This window comes from Chionomys nivalis, chromosome 18 (genome assembly GCF_950005125.1).
Source record: "Chionomys nivalis chromosome 18, mChiNiv1.1, whole genome shotgun sequence".
Lineage (NCBI taxonomy): Eukaryota > Metazoa > Chordata > Mammalia > Rodentia > Cricetidae > Chionomys > Chionomys nivalis.
In genome coordinates, this window is record NC_080103.1 from 32,460,155 (window position 1) to 32,466,960 (window position 6,806).

Consider the following 6,806-nt stretch of genomic DNA (forward strand, 5'->3'; position numbering starts at 1 on the left):
TTTACTAAAAATGAGTACTACCTGCACAAAATAAAATTTTAATGCAAATCAGTTGTTCTTAGAATGCAGAATACTTTCAGCATTTTAGTTCTATTTTTTATGTTAAATCCATGTCAAAACTTAATAAACTGATTTCATAATCCATTCGTGGGTCACAAATACCAGTTTGGAAAACACTCACTTCTGAAAGGCAATAAAAAATTACTGCATTTAATTTTACTATCAAGGATAGAATTTTAGTTCTTTGGTCTCTGAAAAGAAATATCAAAATCTTTAAGAAAATAATAACCAGAATAAGATTTTAAAAATTATAGCTGTAGTAGCTAACGTGCAATGCGTGTTGGACATCAAACTGAATTTAGTGTGTTCTCCGCATCAGTTAACCATCACAGCCATCCTATGGGTTAAGTGCTTTTCCAGGACTCATTCCTCACTTTACGAAGAATGGGATTATGTATTTTCATCTTATTAATATACTATATTGCCTGCTCTGTACCAGTCTTTGTGATTGCAGTTTGCTGAGTACTAGAGGACCCTGCAGGGGACAAGACATGATAAACACCTTTGGGGACTTCTATTCACACTACCCTTATCCTTCCACACACGTCACCTTCCACAGTACCAGACATTTTCATGTTCATTACCATAGCAGCTCAACTTCGTAAGGTAGTGCGCGATAAACTTCAGAAAACTCACACAATAGCTTACAGAACTCCCATGCTTTTATCTGTTTCTATTTTCTCTTCTCTGCTATCTGATGGCTTCTGTCGCCTCAAAACGCTCCTGCCAGTCATCTAATTTAACATTGTTAGTGGCAGCCAGAGAAACTTTGAGAGATAGCCATTTCATCAATTATCTCCAGCTGGGAGGATTTAGTGCTTTTTAAATAGGGCCACAATATCAAGTTCATCTACACTATTAGTGAGGTCTTTATCACTGCCAAGTTCAGAGAGGGCTAAGCACTGAAAGTGGTTTTGCCTTTGCATATGGGGAACAGCTCGTTTTCTTGTCTTTTTAGAGATGGGGGTTTCATCTCTAAGAGAACAACCACTCAAAATCAGGTCTAGGCAGAACTACGGAATGAATATTCCATAGGTCAAGCTAGGAGTTAGTCAGCGTTTGCTGATTCCTCCTATGTTCAAAGCCCTGCGCTGGAATACAGTACTATATGAACCTTCAAAGGGATTGGAAGTCTTAAGTGATTGTCAGTGCTGTTCATCAAAGACTTCCACTCCTGCCAGGTGCACACAAATGTCACGTAGCTCCACCCCTGGGAGTTAGGTGTGGCAAAATGACTCCTTTCACAGATGAGCAGAGACACTTCCAGGTAGAGTTTGAAGAGCCAGTAGGGGAAGTGCCAAACTCTCTCACTCTCTCTCTTCCAGTAGCGCTGATTAGCAATGATCCAAACAATAGCTGCTCTTCTCGCTTAAGTTCCAAAGGAAGGCAAAGTACCCTAACTAACCTACAATACATATACGATACAAGCGATTTTTAAAGATTTTCTAACAGGTTTGGAGAATATTAAAAGTCTATCCGCCAGGGTACAACTAACACTTGACAAAATTGAGATCATAAAACATCTTTTAAAACATACCGTCTCCCAAGAAGCAAAGAAACAAAATACTCTGAGAAATTTTTAAGTCTACAAACAGAAGACAAAGAAGTAAAAGAAAACACTAAATAAATGAGAAGTCATAATGGGGCTGCCATGGGTAGGGGTTTCTTCTTGGGTATGGGCATACAGGCCACCTGAGAGGAAGGAGGGTGGGTGACGGTGGATGTGGAAAGGTGCAGGGAAGAAAACAAACGCCACACTAGGATTTTTGGTGTGGCAAAGAACAATAACTGAAATATTAGAAAGGGGGTAAAGGGCAAATGGTGGGATAGCAAACCCAGGAAGCAAAGGAGTTTAGATTTTATACTAATTCATTCATTTTTCACCCAGGCATTCATCTCTGTACCTTGCACCTGTGGTCTATTGGAAGATCTGCCAAAGGGGTACTTGCAATTCACAGATGAACCGGTTGTGATCATTAGTTTTCACCAGTTTCCTAGAAAGAAATAATCTCAATGCACTATGTCAGACATGTGTGCCACCGGAAGTACAAAGCCAGAAAGGAATTCCTCTGCGTGTGAGAAGGAGAACTGTTAGGTTCTAAACTGGAACATGGCAGCAGGGCAGGTTCTTCAAGAAGGTCTTGATCACGCACAGGAGGAAAGGGAAGACATTTGAGCCTGGAGAAGCATGTGTGTTTGTCTCAGTTCGAAGCTAGTGTTTATTTATCGAACAGGTACTGCCTGCCAGGCACAGCTAGTTAACAACAGGCAAGAGCACCTTCATCATTTCACAGTCTAGCTGGGGAAACATGAAGAAGTTAATTTTAGACAAGTGGTTCCAGTAAACCATGATTGGTGTCTGACAGAGAAAAGCAGAGTGCCATGGCCCTGCATGGCAAGGGCACCTGGCACCGCATGGCAAGAGCACCTGGCACAGTCAGAGATGGAAAGAGAGAATTACTAGCGTAGACGACTAGCCTAGGTAGAGACATAAAAGTGAAATAAGAGATAGCCCGGTGAAGAGGAAGGAAAAGATGGAAGGTGAAAATTTCATACAAAGACTAGAAGTCAAATAGGAAGAGGGGGAGCACAGGATGATAGAAAAGTTGGAAGATGTGTGGGATGGTTGAACTTTCGAAGAGGGGAGCCAGAAATTGACAAAGAGGGCCATGCAGCTAGAGAAATGGCAGGAGCCAGTTCCAGATGTCTAAATTTTACCCTGTGACGTATAAGCAGCCTTTGAACAGTAAAAGAGCAAAGCACAATAAACTAAGAAGGGAAGCACCTGACAGGGGGATGGAAACAAAGCGGGAATATAGGGAGACCCAGAAAGAAGCTTTTATGGGAGAAAAATGGTGGTAGGTTCTCAGGTTGTCAATCACAGAGACACTGGAAGTCTCTAGTGCAACTAAGACATACCCTGGAAAACAATGTGCTCTGGCTTTGGGGCTCTGTATAAATAGGAAGAGAGTTAAGGGCCATTGTGGAACCTTTGGCTTACGGAGTAGGCAAATGGACACTTAGGGATGCTGTGCAGAGGGGTTCACAGAATTTTAAGAACCACTGTGAATTTACAAAAAGGCCCTAACATAACTGTACTCGACACAGTGATGGAGGTGTGAATGAAATTTGGTTTAAACTGAGCTTTGCAAATGTCCTTCTCTGTCAGTGCTATGGCAGCCAATCAAAAGGAAGAACCTGCCAGATTCTGAAGGCATCAAAGTGATCTAATTTCTCATAAAAGGGCAACTCTGGAGAGACTGTAATTGGAAAATTGGGAAAAGAAGTAACTAAAACTGAGATACGTTGTCCCAGTTGACCAAGGGCAAAGTAATAAGAACATGAACTAAAGCAACCCCAGTGGGGCTCAAGAAGTCTGAACGCAGAAAAGGAGAAAACCTTGATATGTTTTGATGATATGAAAGAAAGGCACTAAAGATGAGCCTGATGTTCTGACTAGGAGACTGGAAGGGGGTGGTTCTGTTAATACAGGCATACTCTGAGATGAAGAGTCACTTCGGGGGAAACCGGCCAGATTTGGCCTGAATGACGAAAGTGTGGAACCTAGAACAGGGTTTTTCTCAACCTGCTGGTTGGGACCCTTTAGAGAGCTGAACAACCCTTCCTTAAGCATCACTAAGACCACTGAAAAACAACAAAAATGATATTTACATTATGATTTATAACAGTAACAAAGATACAGTTGTGAAACAGCAATGAAAATAATTTTGTGGTGGGGGGGGGTCATCACAACGTGAGGAACTGTATTAAAGGGCCACAGCATTAGGAACATTTAGAACCACTGACCTAGAATGTTCTACACAAGATGGGCTGAAACTATACATGGGGAGTTTAGGAGAAAGAAGATAAGTCATATGTAAAGTGAAGATACAGTCTCAGGCACTGGAGAGATGACCACAGTCATAGCCTAGACACACTAGAGCCTAATCAGGGGGACCGCCTATCCATCTAGAACATGTACAAAGACGAGAAGAGGATGGAATCCTGTTAGGAATCTTCTGCTTGTGATGTTTATGGAGAGGGGTAGAAACGGTTGAGGTAGAAACCTCTTAGCTTCTGAAGGAGAGACTCACTGAGAGAGAGTCCAGGATGTTCCATGTCCATCTGTGTGAGAACTGAAAAGGAAAGTGTTTGTGACTGGGAGAGAAACTTGTAAACGCTATCAGCAGATCAGCATCACCTTGCAGTGATCAACAACAGCATTGATCACTAATAACACCTAATATGGACATGAGAGAGGACAGACTTTGGAGTAATCAAGAGCACACAAGCAGCCAACTTCTTTTTTTTCTTGACAATATTTTTTCCCATGAGTTGAAAGGCACTTTGGCTGAAATTATACATACACACACACACACACACACACACACTGGATAAAAAGTGACTGCCTTGTCACTAGTACAGTCAAGAAGTAACAGTAACTATTATTAGTCAGGCAAATGGGCCAGAAAGAATAGGAAAAGAACTTAGAGTAAATTTGGCTGTTTGACTACTCAGCTGAGAAGCTGTCATGAGGCATCAATTTAAGGGGGCCTGCAGCAGTGTTCAGCTCCAACAAGGTCAGTAAAAAATGGCAAGAACCCCAGCAAAAAGACTCCGCCCGCTCATGCAGAATGCTCAGTCCATAGTTATTTGGAGGCTGGGGGATGGCTCTGGTGGTTCCCTTCTAGTCCTGGCTAGCTTGTGGGTAACACTATGACATGTCGCCGCATACCGAGTGTCATCGTAAAATATTAGTTTTGAATTTACCAGGACACCTCATTAAAATGAAAAATACGCCGTAAACATTTCTAAAGAAACTGAGCCTCCATCTGGTAAACTCATAACTCAGGAAAAGCCATAAACAGAGAGAGATTTGTCTGTATCCATAACCAGGTCCCCATCTAAGTTCTGAAGATCAAGATGAGTCATTTCCCTGTAAGCAGTAATCTCAAATATGCTATAATTACCATCCTGCCCGTGTCCCCCGGGGAGCAAACAAAACATGTGAATACCATTACGGGCTGTCAAACACTCATCAATGATTTCTCCTCACACTGGTGATGACCATTCTGTATTTCTTTTCCTTTTTCTTTTTGTTTTCTTTATACAATAATAGACCTGCCAACCGGATCTGAAAGGAGCAGAAAAGCCAGAAAGCGGGAGCACTGGGCTCATCATTAGCTTCATTGCCACAATTCAGGGAAAACCCAGAAGCTTGTTTGTATTTTAATTGGCTCCCTAACATATTTGAAAACAACATTTCTAATGAGATTTTTCTGCCACATTCAGAAATAATGAGAGAGAACAATTATACTTCTGAGTACTTTAATATTTGGAATTGAGAACTTAGAAAACTATTTGTCTATTTAGCTCGAGTAACTATCTGGACCTAAGATTTGCCCTAGCAAAGGTGGCTGTAGACTGAGGCACATATTGCTGGGCTCACAGGCTGGAGGGCGGCAAAGATATGACCTCTTCCAAATTCTCTCCTTGGCTCGTGGAGGAAAGTGTGTCTCCCTATCTTTACTTACTCCATGTGGATGTCTTGGGGTTCAGATTTCTCCTTTTTCTAGAATACGAGTTATGTTAGATTAGTGTCCCCTCGTTTTAACTTGATCATTTTTGTAAAGAGCATATATCCATAACCAGGGAGGTGACTCAGTGGGCATTTCATGCTGTGCAAGCATGAAAACTTGAGTTCAAATCCCTAAAACCCTCATAAAGGCTGACATGGTAGGCTACGTCTGTAAGTACGGTGACTGGATGGAAGACAGAGACAAGAAAAATCCCCCAGAAGCCCACAGACCAACTAGCCTGGAATACACAGGGTCTAACATCAACAAGACCAAGTCTCAAACAATATGGAAGGTGAGGGCCAACACTTGAGGTTATCCTCTGTCACATACACATAGGGCATGACCACAGACACATACATGCACACACATGTACATACCATATGCTTGCACAAATACACACAGAGAGCATACATATGCATGAGGTTAAAATATTTAACAAAACTTATTTCCAAATAAAGTCACATCATATGATTTTGAAAACTTATTCAAACTTATTTGGGGGGAAAACATAAGTAAACCCATTTAAAAATGATTACAATAATCCTTTTGAGAAAGTAAATAAATAGTTTCGATCAGCCCCACACATTTATTTGTTATTATCTGTCAACTGCCTCAGGTAACAAAATAAAGTAGAACCAAACCAGAGATATACTACCACAAGATTAAAAAAAAGAAAAAAATGTAAAAAGATAAATCAGACATAAGTATGCTACACAAAGTTCACCTAGACACAAGTGGACTCCAGAAGCTGACTTCCCATCCAGTTCTCTAGGGGTAAATGGAACAAGAGCAATTTTCTTCTGGAAACATCCATTCCTGCTGCAGTCAGCTGCCCAGGGAAGTGTCAATGGGCAGCTGATGATTTATGACCATTACAACTCATACTGTTTTACATTTCAAAAGTGTGGAACCTGCCCATTTATCCCCTCAATGGCACATACTTCTCTTCCAAAGGATCTGAATTTGGTTCTCAGCACCCATGTCAAACACACAGACAGACAGAGAGAGACAGACAGACAGATAGACAGACAGAGAAAGAGAGAGACACACACAATTGCAAAAGGAAATATAAAGAAATTTAGTCTATTCTGTCATCTATAAGATAGTTGCCAAATAGTAAATTTAGTTACCAATGAATTTCCCTTAATGTTATGAAACATCCATATA